The 19,961-nt window shown below is 42.4% G+C and overlaps 1 protein-coding gene and 1 long non-coding RNA gene across 4 annotated transcripts in view; one reads left to right on the forward strand and one right to left on the reverse strand.

The window, feature by feature from the left end:
• MKLN1 (muskelin 1) overlaps window positions 1–19,961 on the forward strand; it is a 378,358-nt gene that overhangs the window by 80,359 nt on the left and 278,038 nt on the right. The window lies entirely within an intron of this gene.
• Window positions 797–18,579, reverse strand: LOC109497614. 3 transcript variants are annotated; one of them, XR_006594877.1, is made up of 4 exons: window positions 18,444–18,579; window positions 17,624–17,773; window positions 4,520–4,987; window positions 797–2,973 (listed from the first exon to the last, which is right to left on the reverse strand). It is a non-coding gene; the product is annotated as an uncharacterized LOC109497614 (long non-coding RNA). The 3 variants fall into 3 exon arrangements; XR_002153924.3 differs by adding an exon at window positions 12,228–12,348 and having other exon boundaries at window positions 797–4,987; XR_002153925.3 differs by having other exon boundaries at window positions 797–4,987.

Genomic DNA, 19,961 nt, shown 5'->3' on the forward strand with positions numbered 1-19,961 from the left:
TCGTGACCTGGCTGAAGTCGGACGCTTAACCGACTGCGCCACCCAGGCGCCCCTGAAACTATTCTTTTAAAGGGTTCACCTGATTGACCCAGGCCCATCTGGATAGTCCCCATATCTTAAAGTAAACTGATTTAGGACTGTAACTTGCAAAATCCCTTCAGAGCAGTATCTAGATTAGGAGATGGGATTCTTGGGGAATTATCTTTAGAATCTTGATAACCATAAGGAAATAGAATTACCCAGTTAACCTGAGATGGGGTCTGGAAATACACTCCCGACAGTATTGAATCAAATAATTTAATTATTACTTTATTCCTGTTTTTTAAAATGTGTTTTTGTTTTTCAACGTTTATTTTTTTTTGAGACAGAGAGAGACAGAGCATGAACGAGGGAGGGTCAGAGAGAGAGGGAGACACAGAATCTGAAACAGGCTCCAGTCTCTGAGCTGTCAGCACAGAGCCCAACGCAGGGCTCGAACTCACGGACTGCGAGATCATGACCTGAGCTGAAGTCGGACGCCCAACCAACTGAGCCACCCAGGCACCCCTTTAATGTGTTTTTAAAGAAATATATGTGTATGGTTTATTTTTTAATGTATGTATTTTGGAGGTGCACATCGCCACATTTCTTACGGATGTATGATCAAAAATGTTGCCAAGGCTATTTTGGGATATGTTTTGTTTCAGGGGCCTGTGAATGTCCAAGTGTTAAGATGTAGGTGTGAAGTTAGACATGGGTGTGTTGGGGGGGGGGGTTGGTGATGGCAGGTGAAGACAGGCAAGAGGCTGAGATTGTGTTAAGTACAGAGGAACAGTGTATTCTTGTTTATGATGTATTCACAGAAGACCTTTGAGGATGAGAATCATTTTGCTTGCTATTTTCTGTTGACAAGTCCAGAAGTTCAAACACCCCGGGATTCTTTGTGTGCAATTTATGAGCAGTATTGGGGAACGTTTCTAAACATAGGGGCATTTTAGAGTATGCTGGACCTCCATCACCAGAATGCTGTATCCCCAGTGTGAAGAGGTTGAACTTCTCAAAGCTTCTGGTGCACAATTTCAATGTGCTATGGCCCGCCAGATGCACGGGATGTCTGGTATGCAGGCTGAGCCCGTGGGCCCAGCCGGCTGCTGATCCAGAAGCCTGGGCTTGCAAAAGGTCGCCTCAGGACTGAGAAGGTGTGGAAAGGACTAAAAGGATCATGGAGGGAAATGAATGAAGGCTGCCGATCAATCTCTCCAATTTTAACATTTTACCCAAAGGACGGTCTTACGAAAAGTCTGGTTTTCTGGTGAAGAGAGTACAAATGGTTTTAGCCTTTAGGAAGAACATATACAGAAATATGAAAACCTCACAAAAAGGCAGAAAATTTTAGATGCTAAGTATTTCTCTCTTCGTCCAAGAACATTTTGGTTTTCCCCGTCTTGAAATTCTGGCCAAAAAATGGAGGAAAGGAGGACATCGCCCAAATGTTTCTTTTAAATTGTCCCAGAACTTCAGAAAATGGTCAGAAAAGGTAATCACATTATTGGAGCAAAAAGAGAGAAGTCAATGGAGAAGGCATTTAGTAACTGCACTGATAGAGCATGAAGACATGCGGCTTGTTAAGCTTTGGAAAGTAGGACACAGGAGGAAAGAGGCTGTGTGGAAGAAATTAGTATTGCTTATTAATTGTGATGTCTTTAAAGCATAACACATTTTACATCCTTCAACTAACAAAGTTATTTTTCTCTGTGAAGGACAACTCTAAGGATGCTGATAATAGTTTACAGATGTTCTTTTATTGCTAAAGTTTCCGCTTAAAAAAAAAATCTTTCCCCTCATGTATTCATTCACTCAGAAATATTTGATGAGAACCTGCCATGTGCCTTGATCTAGGTGCTAGGAATACAGCTGTGAACAGAACACACAAGGTCTCTCCTGTCATGGAGCTGATATTCTAGTGTGAAGGAGGTGGGAAATAAATAGTTACATTTCATACATGACACATAAAGAGGTAAATAAGATAATGTTAGACAGTGGTAGGTGCAAACATAAAGAAATGAAATAGGATGAAGTGATGGATGACCAACCAGTTTGCTGTTTTAGATTGGTGGCCAGAGAAGATCTCTCTGAAGAGATGACATTTGAACAGTGATCTAAATGACAAGGAGGGGCTGGTCATGAAAAGATCAGAAATGCAAAGCACTCTAGATGGAGAAAACAGGTGGTTCCAAGGTTCCCAAGACAGTAACAAGTTAGCGTCAGAGGAAGAGAAAGAAACCCTGCATGGTTGGAAGTCAGGGGCAAACAGAAAAGTGGAACAAGTTAAGTTGGACCAGTGAGCAGAACCTAGATCTTCTAGGCATGGAAGGTCAGCGTAATAAATTTGGATTTTAGATGAGATAGGAAGCCGATGGGAGGTTCTAGACAAGGAAGTGATTGTTTCTGTTTCTTTAGGGGGCAGTTGCAGTAATTCAGGTGAACAATGTTAGCTTGAACTAGGTTACCAGTGACTAAAGGCGAATAGAGTGGATTAGGGGTACACAGGGGAAGTAGAGTCAACAGAACTGTGTGGTATTTTTTTATGGGGGACATAAGAGAAACAAAGGAATCCAAGCTCTCTCCTCTGTTACTGGCTCAGGCACTGGGCAGATGGTGATGCTATTCAGTGAGACAGGTAGGCTGGGAATAAGAAGTGTGGCAGTCTGTGTCACTTCCCTCTCCAACAGCTGTTCTCTTCCTCCTTGCTAACAGAGCCCTGACTTTGTTGAGGGTGACAATATGTCCAGCTCCAAGTGATGAATCATGATCAGTACAATTCAATTATAATAATCCCATTCTCTTTTGCTAGATACTCAATTTCCCCATCTCCTCTGCAGCCAGGAATGATTCATTTCTGGCTAACGAGACCTAAGAGAAAGGCTTCTGGGGACAGATTTGGCTATCTTGAGCACCATCACGATGCCTGGAGTCACAGCAGCCATCTTGTGACTACAAAATAAAAGACAGGATAATTAAAGGCCAACATGTTAAGGATAGTGACAGGAAAAAAGAGAAACTACCTAGGTCCTTGATGGTGTAGTTGAGCAGCTGAATTAACACCAGAAATAATCTATTTCCAGACATCTCTTTATGAAAAAAGTAAAACTCTATTTAAGCCTCTTGGGGTTGTTTGATTCAAGAAGATTAAGAGAAAGAATCAAGACTTCTCTTTTGGCCGTACTCAGTTTGAGATGCCTATTAGATATCCATGTGGAAGTGACTGTCTAAATTATTCCCTTCAACATTGGGAAAAAAAAAACATTTCTAGGTATTTTTATCTTTTCGTATTGCTGTAAAACAAGAAAATGTGAAAAAATAATTACAAAAGTGAACAAAGTTGCAATGACCATGAGGGAGTCCAAATCAAAGGCTGACATCAGTACATGAAACTGACTTCCCTAGTACTGGCAGGTTAGCAAGGTTGAAGTTATTAAAACGGGAAAGCTGGGGCAATGAAGAAAGCTCAGTCTGAGGACAAGTTAGGTCTCTGCATTTCCCAGTACTTTCCATCACCTTGGTGGAGAAACACTGTTCTAGACTAGAGTAGTATTTCTATTAAGATACCTTCTCACCTACATATCACAGTGTTCATGCATTGCTTTATTTCTTCTTTTGACATATCACAAATAACCTAATGAAAATTCCCTCGCTAACTTACCCGGGGAACCTAAAGTAGGCCAAATTGAGCTTTTAGCACAGTTTCTGGTTGCTGATAAAAATCAGTATCTACAAACCCAATTGCACCTATTTCCATTAGAGCTATCACCCAAAACTAGATCACCAGCTTTGTAGATTGAAAGCTTGCCAGCCCACATATATTTTTTCTCTTAAACACTTTATTGTATGCTGGATGGTTTAGACTCCATCTATAGAAAAGAACAGTATTTTTTTTTTTTTGCCAGCAGCCTATCAGAAATAGCTATTGATTTTGTGTGTGTGGACAAGTAACTGAGTCTGCAAAATTGACTTCTCAAGATAAGTGTCTTGTATTCTGCCCATACCGTGAGTCTCTGTCCTCCTGAGGTTAATTGGCTCATCATATTCCATTTCCATGTTCTCTAGTTCATCACTATGCTTGGGATTTTTGCCCCTACACCTTTCACTTTGTTTTCCCGTAATTTATTACAACCCACATTTTTTTAAACAGTTTTGGATCTGCATTAATTTTTAAGTCCCCGGAGGAACATTATGTTCCCAAACATTATGTTCTGCACTCTCATGCTCATACCACTTCGGGTAGTGCCAGACACCTCCTGGGATCTCAAGAAATGTTGTTTCTTTTTAAAAGATAGGCGATTACTATGGGCTGCCCATAAAATATCTTTCTCAGTTGAGTTACTGAGTTTGTTAGTCTCTCTTCATCGCTATAAAAGCACAGGTGAATGGTGACTGGTCTTACAGGAGTGTTGGGAAAAAAATGATGAGAAGCATTAGGAATGGGAAGGACTTTCTTTCAAAATATGAAATGTTAGGGAGATGATAGTGTCATTCTTACCAAGCAGGCTTCAGCTCAAGTGGAGCTCACTCCACGGATAGATGCCGTTCATCAATATTGAAAAGAATGGCTGTCCAGCAGGATCCCCTTCTGCTGGTGGGATCTACTGCAGACAGAACTTCTTTTCAAAGATTCCAAAGATCTGCTATACCCACAAATTCCGTCTTCTCTCAGCTTCTCAGCTGTATCTAGAACACTTCAATGCTTTTCTACATTGCAGATTTGAACCTCCCTCTGGATTCTTCTAAAGTTGTTTGAAGCAGAGGAATAGGACCATGGACAGAGGAATAGCCTTCCAATCCCCGATGCAGCAGGAAAGTGAACTCTTCCTGCCAAGAATCCCGGAGAGGGGTCTTTAAATGAATAAACTCTTCTTTATTCAAGGGTCACTTTCTCCTTTTCTAATTTCCCTTTGGAGTGGCACAGTTTCTTCTGGAAACATTGACTCCCTCTACCAACTCTATGCTCCTGAAACACAAACAGAATAGTCATTTCTTGCAGATGCAGCTCTTAAAATACTTTAAAATACTTTAAAATACTTTCATCATAAAATATTTCAAACAGACAGAAAAATATAGAAAATAGTTTACCAAACATCTGTGCATAAAACACTCAACAGATCTTAATGTCTGCTTATTTGCTTTAGGGGTTTTGTTTGTTTGTTTGCTATAAAAATTCTTACAAGTAGTTTAAACCCATTATCTACTCCCGATCTCATTCATTTCTCTATTTTCCCTCCTTTCCTCTTTTCTGAAAAGTAATCGCTACCTGGAAGTTCCTATAAATCATTCCCATGCATGTTTTTTATACTTTTATATTATATGTATATACTCATAAACAATACATAGTATGCTTTGTATTTGTAAATTGTAAAGGAATACTATATCACCCTGTACATAATATTCTGCAATGCATTTTTAGTCAATGTTACTTAAAAAAAATTTTTTTTAATGCTTATTTATTTTTAAGAGAGAGAGACAGAGCAAGAGCTGGGGAGGGGCAGAGGGAGATACAGAATCTGAAGCAAGCTCCAGGTTCTGAGCTGTTAGCATAGAGCCCGACGCAGGGCTCAAACTCCTAAACCGTGAGATCATGACCTGAGCTGGAATTGGATACCCAACTGACCGAGATACCCAGGTGTCCCTAGTCATCATTTCTTTTTAGATTGATTCACATTGTAACCTGAAGAACTAATTCATTAAATATACCTGTTGTATATTATTCCCTTGTTTGAAATACACAAATTACTTATCCACTTCCTGCATTATGGATGTGTGAATTGTTTTCAGTGTGTTGTTATTTGCTATAATAAACAATACTGCAATTAACATTTAAATACCTATCTCCTGGTGCACACCATGTGACAGTTTTTCTAGGCCACAGGTTCTCAACCTTGGTGTTATTGACATTTTGGACTGAATAACTCTTTGCTGTGGGATAGGATATTTAGCGGCACTGCTCACCTCTACCCCAAAGGTACCAGTAGCACCCCACCCCCACGCAGGTGTGACAACCGAAAATGTCTGCAAATATTGCCAAATATTTCCCAGGAGGCAAAATCACCCTGGTTGAGAACCACTAATCTAGAGAACAGAGAAACTGCTGGGTCTTAGGATTTATATAAATACATATCACCACTTTGCTTTCTAAGTGTCCTGTTTCTCCACATCTTACTAATTTTTGGTATTTTCAAATGTTAAAATGTTTGCCTATTTATAGTTACGAAATGGTAACTTTTTATTATTTAATATTGTTTTCCCTTCATTTCTAGTGAGACTGAACATCTTGTATATCTATTGGCCATTAGGATTTCTTTTCTGTGAATTGCTTATTTATATTCTTTGTCAATTTTTCTTTCTAGTTGTTTCTTTTTCTTATTGCTTTGCAGTTCTTTATAATTTTTGAACATGAATATCTCGGTTGTTGTATGTCTGAAAAAATATCTTCTCTCTTTGTTGATGATATATTTTTATTTTGAGGTAGTAAAATTATTCACCTTTTCCTTGATGATTTTATTCTTTTGTGCTTTATTTAATAAGTTCTTCCTATCACAAGGGTATAAATATAATCTCTTATATTTTTCCTAGAGGTATTAAATTTAACTATTCAAATTTAGGTCTTTAAACCAACTTAAAATCTTGTAATGTGAAATAGAAAAAATATGTATAAATATTCCAACACATATTTATTAACTAACTCATTTTTTAATCCAGGTTTGTTATGCTGCCTCTGGTTTTAAACTTTAGTTACTTGGGGGCGGCAACTGGGTGGCTCAGTCAGTTAAATGTCCAACTCTTGATTTTTGGCTCATGTCATGATCTCACAGTTCGTGGGTTCGAGTCCCTGCTTGGGCTCCACACTGACAGTGCAGAGCCTGCTTGGGATTCTCTCTCTCTCTCTCTCTCTCTCTGCCCTTCCCCCACTCTCTCTCTCTCTCTCTCTCTCTGCCCTTCCCCCACTCAAACATTCTCTCTCAAAATAAATAAATAAACTTAAAAAAAAAAAAAAAGAAAGAAACCTATGTAGAATTGTGTTAGAGTAGAGATAGGATAGGTAAGTTTTCTTCTCACTTAAAAACGTACAAAAGAAGATGACTTGCCCTTCCTATCTTTGTACAGAGTTGGAGGAGAAAGTGATGGCTGAAACAGTGGCAGCCATCTTGCCACCCTGAGAGGACAAGCTAGAGCCTAGCACACTGAGAATGGCTAGGCAGGGAGATGAAAAGTCCTTAGGTCTCGGAGGTGTCATTGTGCTGCTGAATTAGCCAATACTGAAACCGCCTACCACTGGACATCCTGTGATGTGAAATAATAAACCTGTTATTGTTTAAGCCACTTTAAGTTGTATATTCCCTCACTTGTTGCCAAAGACATTTCCACCTACTATAATTAGTTTTGACCTTTACTGTTTTACATGAACTCAGTGACCATTGTTGCGTGTTACCTAATCAGGTTGGGATTTTAAAAATTGGGTTTGCACTGAAATCAAACATTAACTTTAGAAGAAATGTCTTCTTCATTTTAATGAATATTCCAATTCATGAGTATGCTCTATGTCTCCATGTATTAAATCTCAGTTAATTTGTTCCATAAAAAATTACTATACATGGGGTGCCTGGGTGGCTCAGTCAGTTAAATGTCGTACTTTGACTCAGGTCATGACCTCACAGTTTTTGAGTTTAAGCCCACGTCGAGCTCTATGCTGACAGCTCAGAGCCTGGAGCCTGCTTCTGATTCTGTGTCTCCCTCTCTCTCTGCCCCTCCCCTGCTTGTGCTCTGTCCCTCTCTCTCAAAAATAAACATTAAAAAAAATTTTTTTTAATTTTTATACATAATGTCAACATTGTATTTATAGATAAAAATCCACATCTGTATTACATTTATTCCTAGGTACTTCCTCGCTTATTGCTATTAAAACTATTAAAACTGGTTTCTTAAATATCGTAGGTGATAAATACTGAGATATAGGATTGCAATTGAATTTTATTTCTTCATCTTAGACCCTGCAGCTTTGCTGAGTTGTCTTTGTAGTTCTAATATTTTTTCAGTATGGTCTGTTTGGTTCTCCTTATAGACAATCATATTACCCAGTTAAAGAGAGCTTGTCTTTTCTTTTCCCATACTGTGGTAATAGAGATGCCACAGAGGCAGTCATGAGGGCTCTGTGCCCTTCCTTGTCTTCCTGCCAGACCATTCCCTCACATAAGGCCCATCTTCAGGCAGTGGCAAGGGTTTTTTTTTAGCCTCTTTAATAAGGGACTTTGTGTTAGGAGGGGGGGGGCGGTTCTCAGTCTAGCCCCTGTTTTGGGGTGGGTTTTTTTTTTTGGTTGTTGTTATTGTTTTAACGTTTATTTATTTATTTATTTTTGAGAGAGAGAAAGAATGCAAGTGCATGAGTTCACATGAGCAGGGGAGGGGCAGAGAGAGAGGAAGAGAGAGAGAATGCTGAGCAGGCTTTGCACTGTCAGCACAGAGTCTGACACAGGGCTTGATCCCATGAATCCTGAGATCATGACCTGAACAGAAGTCAACAGCAGGTTACTCAACTGACTGAGCCACCCAGATGCCCCTAGCCCCTGTTTTGAAACTACCATTAGATGGGGCGCCTGGATGGTTCAGTCCATTGGGCATCTGACTTTGGCTCAGGTCATGATCTCGCATCTTGTGAGTTCGGGCCCTGTGCTGGGCCCTGTGCTGGGCTCTGTGCTGATCGCTCGGAGCCTGGAGCCTGCTTCGGGTTCTGTGTCTCTCTCTCTCTGTCCCTTCCCAGCCAACACTCTGTGTCTCTCTTTCTCTCTCTCTCTCAAAACTAAATAAACATTAAAAAATTTTAAAAAGAAAGAAAGAAAGAAACTACCATTGGTAGTTTCCAACAGAAAACCTGGTTCTGGCTGGTTGCGGTTCTGGCTCCCACACACTTTCCTCACTTTTAGTCTCCCTAACCCTGTAGAGATCCCATTCCAGCCTCCTCTGCCTCAGACCTGGAGCCCAACAGGCCCATGTCTTCAGTCTCATTTATTGCTCTGCATTCCTAGTTCCTAGAAGATTTTACCTTTTGGGCCAACTGTTACTTTTAATCTTTCTCTTTTGTATTTTATTTTATGGGTTTACTTATTTTTCAATATTTTTTTAATGTTTATTTATTTTTGAGAGAGAGAGAGACAGAGCATGAACAGGGGAGGGACAGAGAGAGAGGGAGGCACAGAATCCGAAGCAGGCTCCAGGCTCTGAGCTGGCAGCACAGAGCCCAAAGCAGGGCTTGAACTCATGGACCCTGAGATCATGACCTGAGCTGAAGTCAGACACTCAACCGACTGAGCCACCCAGGCGCCCTTCTCTTTTATATTTTAAAGACCATTCTTTGTGTTTAGAGCTGAGAAAGTCCCTCCAAGGTTAATGTACAATAATGCTTCCTTGACCAGAAATCATGATTCCAAATGTCTATTTTGTAAAGAATTACAGAACTAGCTTCTACCCCTGCTGACACCACACGTAGCAATTATGATCAAATATACTACCCAGAATTTTCAGTGTCCTTCACCCCCTCATGCTTTGTGAATGCTATAGTGTCTGTGTTCCTCAACTGAGTATGGGAAATGGGGATTAAATACTATTTTCTACACCTGAGAAAACTGAGGTTTCTTGCTTAATCGTGGCCAAGAAGAACCAGACAGAATTGCAAGACTGTGAGTTTCTCCAAAGGGAGGGCTGTGCCTTGTTCGTCTTGTACCTCAGACAAAACGACGCTCAATGAAAGTGTTTGAGCTGAGCAAACTCAACCCTAGGCCCATGCCTAGCTTTATTCCACAGGATGTCTCATGATGTGAGGAGACTCCTTAATATCTAGGCAATGCTGACTTAAAAAGGGAGGAAAGGAAGGACAAGAATAAGAGCAACAATAGCTGATTTTAAGCAAAGTGAATGAAAAGGAATTGTCAATGGCATTTCATCTAGAAAGTGAATTTTGATTGAGATTTAGATTTTTATACTAACCTCCTTGTATAAACTAGCTTAGTATGTAAATATAATCAAAATAGCATTCATTAAAATTGCAAAACTTATTTATTAAAATATGTAAAACAGCCAGCTGCAGCAGTAGTGATTAAGAAGTATAAAAATAAATTATTTTGCCAACAAGTATTTATTGCGTTCCTACTACGTGCCAGCATCGTATAGGGAGTTGGAATACAAAGATAAATGACACAGTCCTTGTACAGCTAACCATATAGTTAGGCCAAGTGATGGGCAAATAAATAATCCAAATATGATGGGATAAGCTCCCTAAAAGAGTGTTAGTTCAGGGGCACCTGGGTGGCTCAGTCAGCCAAGCGTCCCACTTCGGCTCAGGTCATGATCTCACGGTTCGTGGTTCGAGCCCCACATTGGGCTCAGTGCTGACACCTCAGAGCCTGGAGCCTGCTTCGGTTTGTGTCTCCCTCTCTCTCTGCCCCTCCCCTGCTCATGCCCTGTCTGTCTCTCTCCCAAAAATGAATAAAGATTAAAAAAAATTTTTTTAAAAAGAGCATTAGTTCAAAGAGATATTTGTACACCTGTGTTCACAGTGGCATTATCCACAGCAGCCCGGAAGTACGAGCAACCCAAATGTTCATCAACAGATGAGTGAATAAACAAAATGTGTCATGTGCATACAGTGGATTATTCAGGTTTAAAAAGCAACAAAATTCTGATACATGCTATAACATGGAACTTTGAGGATATACTGAGTGAAATAAACCAGTTACAAAAACACAAATACTATATGATTCCACTTACATGATGTACCTAGAATAGTCAAATTAATAAAAACAGAAAGTAAAATGGTGGTGACTCAGACCTTGGGGTGAGGGGTAGTTGGCAGGGGGGGATTGCAGGGAGGGAGTTCTTTAATGAGCATTGAGTTCAGTTTTTCAAGATGGAAACATTCTAGAGATTGGATGCACAACAGTGTAAATATGATTAACACTATTGAACTTTGCACTTAACAATGGTTAAGGTAGTTGGGGCACCTGAGTAGCTCAGTCGGTTGAGTGTCCAACTTCCGCTCAGGTCATGATCTCATGGTCTGTGAGTTTCAGTCCTGCATCAGACTCTCCGCTGTTAGCGAGGACCCTGCTTTGGATCCTCTGTCTCCCCCATCCCCTACCTCCCGTACCTCCTCTGCTCTGCTCGTGGTCTCTCTCTCAAAAATAAATACATACTTAAAAAATTGTTAAGGTGGTAAATTTTATGTTACGTGCAATTTACTACATTTTTGTTTAAAGTCTAAAAAAGTATTAGCTTCATGAGGGTAGGGGCCTGTTTTGTATGCTCTTAAATTTCTAGCATCTAACAGAACGCCTGATGCATAGTAGGCTCTTAAATATTTGACCTTCCTCTGGCTTCTCCTCCCCGTCCAACATCCTACGCAACACGGCAAAGGCCAGGTCCTCTGTGAGCCAATTCAGCAAACAAAGGCACTTCTCTCCTTAGGGCCCCGAAGGGGAAGAATTTCAAATATTTGTGATTTGATATTTGTCCTGGTCACACCAACCATTCTTTACTTCTCAATTATGCTTATCTGAGCTCTTTGGCATTTAAATTTCCTAAAGATAGATACTGTTTCTACTTCCCAAAACAGAATTGTGATGGACTTTGTTAAGAAAAAAAAAAAAAAAAACGTGGAAAGATGTCTGTGAAATGAAATCATTATTAGGCCAATGTACAAACCGGCTCTGGAGCCTCGCTTGCAGGGCACGGGAGGAAGGATGAGGTAATTAGCATATATTTGTAGAGTTCTGCTGCTTGTTCCCCCCCCCCCCCCCCCCTTCACTGGCTCCATCTGATTCCAGTTGCTTAGTTTATTCTTTTGTGTTTGTTTTTTTTTTCACTTGGTCAAAAATAGAGAGACCCAAAAAAAAAAAAAAAAGTTCCCTTGAACTTATTGCAGCTTTTCTTTTTTCCTCATGTGTTTGGTTTCCCATTTGCCATGATCCTTCTTCCTGCTACCTGCGTCTTTCTCTGTTTTTCCTACCTTTCCCAATGAGGGCTTTTCCCTGCGTTCTGTAACCCTGGCTTTGTGCCCGGTACCCATGAAGGACAGGTGAGTGTGGTATTTAGTTACAGCACAAACACGGAGCCTGCCCGAGGGCCTGAGGGATTTGCATCAAGGAATTTCCCCGTTTCTGGCCCGGGCACCGGACAGCGCTCCCTGTTGTTGCTGCTGACTTTACCTCGGCCCCGGGGAATGCATGTTGCGTGGCTTCAAGCGTAGAACAGAAGTGCCATGGCTAACGCTGGAAAAGAAGCCCGGAGGAGAAAGTCTTCAGGGTATCTTTCTTCTGCCTCCTCAAGCTAGTAGGGTGGAAAAAAGTGCAGACCAGAGTCACCCCAGACCTTCTTGGAGACAGGGTCAATCATAGAACCAAGCGAGGTTTCCAGGCCTGGAGGGTTGATCATGTTACTTTTTTTTTTTTTTTTCAACGTTTATTTATTTTTGGGACAGAGAGAGACAGAGCATGAACGGGGGAGGGGCAGAGAGAGAGGGAGACACAGAATCGGAAACAGGCTCCAGGCTCTGAGCCATCAGCCCAGAGCCCGACGCGGGGCTCGAACTCCCGGACCGCGAGATCGTGACCTGGCTGAAGTCAGACGCTTAACCGACTGCGCCACCCAGGCGCCCCGATCATGTTACTTTTAAAATGCAATCGTTACAGGCGCTTGAGAGGCTCAGTCGGTTAAGTGTCCAACTTCATCTCAGGTCATGATCTCGCAGTCTGTGAGTTCAAGCCCTGCGTTGGGCTCTGTGCTGACAGCTCAGAACCTGCAGCCTGCTTCAGATTCTGTGTCTCCCTCTCTCTCTGCCTCTCCCCAACTCACACTGTTTCTCTCTCTCTCTCTCAAAAATAAAATAAACATTAAAAAAAAAACCCTGAAAATGCAATGTTTAAATAGCTGTTGCTGTGATAGACACTATTTGAAGTGCTTTTCAATATTAACTCATTTAACCCTTTCAATATTAACTCATTTAAGCCCCACAACAACCGTGTGAACTGGGAACTGCTATTGCCTGAATTTTATGGATGAGGAAACTGAGGCTCGGAGAGGTTAAGCGATTTGCTCAAGGTCCCAAAGCTAATAAGTGGTAGCATCAGGATCTGAATCCAGACAGCCTGGTTCCTGAATCCATGCTTTTAGCCACCATATAGGTAACATACCCTCGCTTTTTGAAAGTATACATTACACCACTTCCCTTTTACAGAAGACCTACATTAGTACTTGTTTTTGCTAACCGAAAGAAATCCGAAGAGGATTTTTGCTTTTACGCAGAAAAGCCCAGCAGGTTCAGCGTTTGTTTTGCGCGGAGCTCGACCAGAGGCAGTGCACGCCCTGAGCAGCGTGAGTGGCCCCGCCAAGCCCCTTCCCCACGAACTACACCCAGCATCTCCGCATCGAGCCACCAGAGCTGTGAACTGGGTCTGGGAGCATCTGTGTTTTATCTCAATTTATTTTGTGCACCTGTTAGCAAGATGTGTCCTGAGGTATCAGGAAAAGCCTAAGAGGGGTTATTTCTTATAAATTGATGGTAATAGCTGCTTTGCTTTATGCCATTTCAGCTTATGAAAGGATTTGTAGGAATGCTCCACTTTTGTATTGTGGGCGGCACCTGCACTATACTGCCCCTCTGGTTTATGCCCAGTCTCCCAGGATTTCCTTTGGAGATGTCATGACCGATTTTATAGAATATCTTCTCCCCGGTATAACACCCTCTGGTAGGAGCTGGGCAACGTGTGTATCCCTCTGAAATTTCTGCGCAGATCTTGGGCTACCTGCCAGCAATCACGTGTTCACAGGCTCCATCCTGCAGGAGACATAAGAACCAGACCTCCTCCCTTTCCTCTGGAGATCAGGGCATAAGAAAGCAATCTGCACTCACACAGACTTTAAGAAAGAACAATTTTAGCATATGTTTACTAAAGATAAAATGTCATGGGGCACCTAGGTGGCTCAGTCGGTTAAGTGTCCAACTCTTGATTTCGGCTCAGGTCATGATCTCACAGTTGGCGGGATCGAGCCCCATGTCGGGCTCTGTGCCGGCAGCATGGAGCTTGCTTGGGATTCTCTCTCTGTCCCTCCCCTGCTTACATGGGTGCATGCGCTCATGCACACACTTTCTCCCAAAATAAATAAATAAATTTAAAAAATATATGTCATACTATGTCACACCTTGTATAAAGTGCTTACCTCCCAACCCCCATAAGCGATGACATTACCCTGGGATCTGTTCCCAGTTGGGGTGAGTTCTCGGGAAGCTGTCCCCACCTTCTCTACCCAGACCCTTGTGAACAGCATCATGAATTTTTTAGATGGTTGGCTGGACTTGGGAGTGACGTTCAGAGCTATAGCACAGATCTTCCGGTGAGTGTAACAAACTGGTCTGGAGAGAAGCCCATGACTTTGGCCTCTTTGCCCTGGAAGACCATGCTGCGGCCCTGAATATCTGCAGATCCTCTGACCTTCCCTATCTCCCTCTGGCTGCGCCCCAAATGGCTTTCCCTGGTAAAAGCTGGATTCGCAGAGAAGGAAGCTTCACAGGAAGTTAGCATTAGTTTGGCTTTCTGCTGTCCTCATGAACTCTGACCTATGTTGAAGGACTGGGACTCGTTGTTGCACAGAGACTTGTCTCTGGCCTCTTCCATGACTGCTACGAGCTTCCCACCCATAGATCCAGGGCCTCTGCCCATTCTCCATCTCCAAAATGTGTGTCCTGAACCTTCCTCCTATTGAGCCCTAGTTCTAATCTGACTGGACTTGGCTAGAAAATGAATCCCTATTAACAAATTCGCTGGTAACATCTGAGGCAGGGGCTCTCCTCTACATGTTGCATTTGTATCTGAATAGGAATATTCAAAACCAAAAAGTTAAAAAAAAAAAAGATTGAGTATCTAGGGGTGGAATCTCAGACTCCTTTACACAGAGATCTGGGGAGCTGGTGTCCCGTAGGTCTCCCCACATTTGTATATGCACCTAAAACTGGCCCTCATGTCAATATCAGGTCCACGGACATCCTCAAATCCAGAATAAAAACATTTACTTTGCAGCAACAACCATCTCTCTTTGAGCGTGTTCTTAGGATTCTCCAGATCCTAGGACCCAGAACAGGGCACGTGAGGGAGTTCAGTTTATTGGCAATTGGAGCACAGTCCTTTGTCAGGTGGGCTATTTCCTCTGACGTCACTTGTCAGCTCCAGAGTAGGTCTTTGTCAGGAAAACCTGAATTGAAGAGCAGGCTTGGCCTTGGGGAAGCGAGCCTGTGTCCTGGTGGGCTGGGTGCCTCTATCAGAGGCACTGACCCCCTGAGGGGAGGGAATCCAAGACGGAAAGAAAAGTGTAAACAGTGGAGCTAAAGCAGCTGGCTCTGCCCGGGTGGCACTTTTGAACTGGTGGAACAGTGACAGCCCCAGTCCCGCCTATACCATCGGAAGCTGTGGGTCTTCCGTGCCCACCCTGCCTGTCTTCTCCCACCCACTCCTTCCCCCGTCCCTCCCTGTTCCCATGAAGACCAACCTGGGTGCCACCTGTTTCCGAGAACTTTGTACTTCTTCTTTGATCCCTTTCCTCAAAATATTCTCAACCTTCCCTCCTCCAATGCCAGACTGTTGGCATCTGTCTCCCGTCTTGCGCAGCCTGCGATCCCTGGCTAACCAAGGTTTTATAATTGTCTCTGGTTAAAGTTTAAATAGATGGGTTTCAGCCCGAGAGAAAAGTGTAAACAAGCCCTTTCTGCAGTCCTTCAGAACTGCTGACTTCCAGTGCTTTCAAATTCTGTGCTACGAAATTCATTCAGCTCCGCCCTAACCAAAGAACTGAGAGCCACCACTGGGCTTTCTGAGATGTGAGAGCCACTCTGAAACCTTTGAGAGGCTTTTAGATAATCTGCACTTTTCTTTTTAACTCAATTAAGCCATCAGGATCCAATTCCTACTCTAGGATGTGTGTCTGGTGTATCAGAGAGAGAACGGTGAAGCAATCTTCATTGGCTGGCCGCTGAAGAAAGGAAGGAAGTGAAAGGAATTGTCATTTCCTTGCTGGAATTTTTTTCGGGGGGGGAGGGGAGGGGGAGGGGGAGGGAGGAGGGGATTGTATGTGTTGCCCCAGGTTTTTGAGTTGATGAGGCTGTCTTAGGAATCATGAGAATGGGATTGTTCTTGGCCCGTGTGGAAGAAAGAGGGTGGCTCGGGTTTAAGCTGATGATTCAGGCATATTATCCACTTCATTTGGTGTGTTTCTTCAGAAGTAAGCAGGCCATTGTTTTGAGTCTTGGTTAAGAATATTGATTTTCTATATTTTTCAATTTTGTGTACTTTGTGTACTTGTGATCTGGTGTCAGGATGAATTCAGCAATACTTTTGGATGTCTTTGTCAAGGATTTGATTGGAACCTTGCCTTCCCCCTACTCAAAAACCTTCAATAATTACCCATTTCAGTTTCAGGCGCCTATTCAGAGCCTTCCACGGCCTGGCTCCAACCCACCTTCACCTTCCACTATTCCAACCATGCACTGACTTTCCCTGAACTTTCCCTGAACTTTCCTGAACTTTCCACCCAGCTCCTGTAACATGTTCCCTCACTCTGCAGTGTCCCCAAACCTGCTGTGCCTTCCCCCCACCTCCTCAGAGTCTTTTCAAAATGACACCTTCCGGTGTTCTGTGAACTTTCCCTGCTCTCCGTGCACAACCAAGCCAATCACTCCTTCCCTCAGTTCTGACTGTCCCCTTCACAGCAGCCCTTATTTCATCATCTGTTGTTCAGCCTATATTGGGTACCGGCTTCCTACACCAGCTACGTAGCTCCTTGAGTAGAGAACAGTCCATTGCAACCTCCCTTACTGCCCTGCCTTGTAGGTGGCTCATTGTCGGTGTTCAAAAATATTCATCTTTGGGGAGCCTGGGTAGCTCAGTGGGTTAAGCATCCGACTCTTGGTTTCAGCTCAGGTCATAATCTCATGGTTCGTGGGTTTGAGCCCCACATTGGGCTTGTCACTGGCAATGCAGAGCCTACATAGGATTCTCTCTCTCCTTCTCGCTCTTCCCCTCCCCAACTCATGCTCTCTCAAAATAAATAGATAAATATATATATATATATATATATATATATATATTCAATCTTTATTTTTCAACCTCTCTGAAAACTTGATGTCGATATTGTTAAAACAGCTCTTGAGAGGACCCAAGAGGAATGAAGAAAGGACTCTGGGGCCAGACAGATTTGAGTTCGAATCTAAGCTCGGTTGAGTATTAGTACCAAGATGGCTTCCTTTCCAAGCCTCATTGTCTTCATTTGTAAGATGAAGACAGTAAGGTCTCTTTATGGGTTTTGGGGAGAATCAAAATGAGATAATGCAAGTTATGAACGTAACACAGTCTGTCTTATCCTTACCATCCCTTGATGCTAAAACATTTTAAATGTTGAAACATCTTACTCTGGGACATGAATTGCATCAGTCAATTTAATAGATACGCGCCACATTTTCCTGTTGCTAATACAATCTTCCTTGATACAACAGTTTCCTCTCACTCCCGCTTGTGAGTTTTTCAAAGGCTTATCTGGTAAGCAGGATCGGACTTACCTATTTATTGGTTACCTGAAGAAATCCCAGCGATGGGGAAGATGACCAGGCAGCTGCTCTGTTTTTTGCTGAGTTATTTTCACATGTTTGGGGGCGGGGGGGGGGGGCATCCTCACACCATCACAGTGGGCTCTTCATTTCCAATGTTAACTTCAAAGAGGAGAAAAGACACCTGTTAGGACACTATTCTCTTTCCCCCTCCACCAAAAGTCAATTGCTACTTTCACCCATGGGAGGGGAGCAGTGAATTCCATTCATCCATCCAACATTTATTGAGCACCTGTTATGTGCCAAGATGCTAAGACACTAAGATACTAAGATGAATCAGCCAAGGTGTACGCCTTTAAAAGTTTGGATCTAACGTGGGGTTGGGGGGGGGGGGGAGGGGAGATAAGCACCTAAATGAAATAACAATGTGACAGGTATAGAAGGGCCAGGCAGCCTATCAGGAAAAGCTTCAGAAAGAGATTATTATGCTTGAGCTGAGTCTTGAAATATCAGTACGTGGTTGTCAACAATGCGGGCAACAGGCTTCGCGGGGAGGAACCCCAAGTCTGGTTCCTTCCCCTCTGATGGCTTCAAATAGCCTCAAGTATCTGGCTCCACCGTCTTTACACAGTTCAGCGGCCTTCTCCTCAGTCCAGGTGACTTAAATCCTTCTCTGGCAGCAGCAGCAGCAGCAGCACGATCAGCGCTGGTTCCAGAGAAGGAACATTAGAGGCTCTGCAGCCGCTTCTGTTGCCAGGGCCGGAAAACAGCTGGAGTCCTCTGAGCTCCCTGGGGGAGGGTGGAGGAGCTGAGCACGCATGTGCGCGCATACCTGGGTCTGCGCGGGCCTGCGGAGGAGAGCGCCTGGGGGGTGCGGGCAGTGTCCGTTTGGGTAGCCAGCTACGTATTTATCAGCAGGTGTTGCCACAGGAAACAGAAGTGGATGTTCAGAAAACAAAGCGACAGCTCGGGCTCTCCTGGTCCAGCTGAAAGACTACACAGAGAAGGGGGGAGGTTGAAACAACCTCGACCAAAACAGAGTGAAACAGAGAAGGAAGTTGCATCAGAGGAGGAAGAATGCCAGTGTCACGCTGAAGAGCCACAAATGTCACAAAACAAAAATAAAATGTGTGACTCTCAGTCTAGTCGAACACTATGAAAGCATTGTCTTCTTCAGAGAATTATTAAGATTACTGAAATAGTAGTGTAGCAAACGTGGGGAACAAAAGATTGTTATGATTTTTTTAAAGTTACGTACATCGTATTTTATTTATTTGGATTAGCAATTATAACTTTGTCTTCTACCTCCATATTCAAGTTTTTTTTTTCCCTCCAGCACTTAAAAAATATTAAAAGTGAGTTCTGAGATTGACTTATTGAAGAACACTTAAAAAGTCTCATTATTAGCACAAATTGGGAAATTTTAATAAAGATAATCTAATAATAGTGAAGTGATTGCAGATGTCAGAGCAAGAAATATAGATCCCAAGGATGTTAAGTTTTGTTGTCTTTCTTTCTTTCTTTCTTTCTTTCTTTCTTTCTTTTTCTTCTTTCTTTCTTTCCATTTCTTTCTTTCTTTCCTTCTTTTCTTTTTAAGTAATCTCTACCCCCAACATGGGGCTCAAACTCAGGACCCTGAAATCAAGAGTCACTTTCTCTTATTGGGTGTTGTATGTAAGCCAATTTGACAATAAATTATATTAAGAAAAGAAAAGAAAAGAAAAGAAAAGAAAAGAAAAGAAAAGAAAAAACAGGTTAAAAAACAAAAGAGTCACTTCCTCTCAAATGAGCTAGCCAGGCGCCCCTCAGGGATGTTAAGTTTTTTCATTTCACTTCATATAGAAATGTTAGTGTCTTTACCAAAAAGGAATAAAAGACTAGTCTCCCTTTTGATCACATTCTTGTAACTACAAAAATGAAGACTTTAGGTGAGGGGGTTTTACTAAAAGTTAGTATAACATTTGGGGCACCTGGGTGGCTCAGTGGGTTAAGCGTCCAACTTTGGCTCGGGTCATGATCTCACAGCTCATGAGTTCAAGCCCCATGTCAGGCTCCGTGCTGACAGCTCAGAGCCTGGCATCTGCTTCCAATTCTGTGTCTCCCTCTTTCTCTGCTCCTCCCCTGCTCACTCTGTGTCTCTCTCAAAAATAAATGAACATTAAAAAAAAAAGTTAGTATAACACTGGGATAAGCATGGTACCAGGTCTCATATGAGTCTTTTGACTCTACTACTTTACAAATATAGTCACAGGAATTGGCTTTCCACCTCCTTCTTAGAATTAAATTGATTAACTGATTTGCCAGTTTTACAAATGGCTAAAAGTATAGTGAGTTTGGGGCAGTGAATGAG

This window comes from Felis catus, chromosome A2, assembly GCF_018350175.1.
Source record: "Felis catus isolate Fca126 chromosome A2, F.catus_Fca126_mat1.0, whole genome shotgun sequence".
Classification (NCBI taxonomy): Eukaryota; Metazoa; Chordata; class Mammalia; order Carnivora; family Felidae; genus Felis; species Felis catus.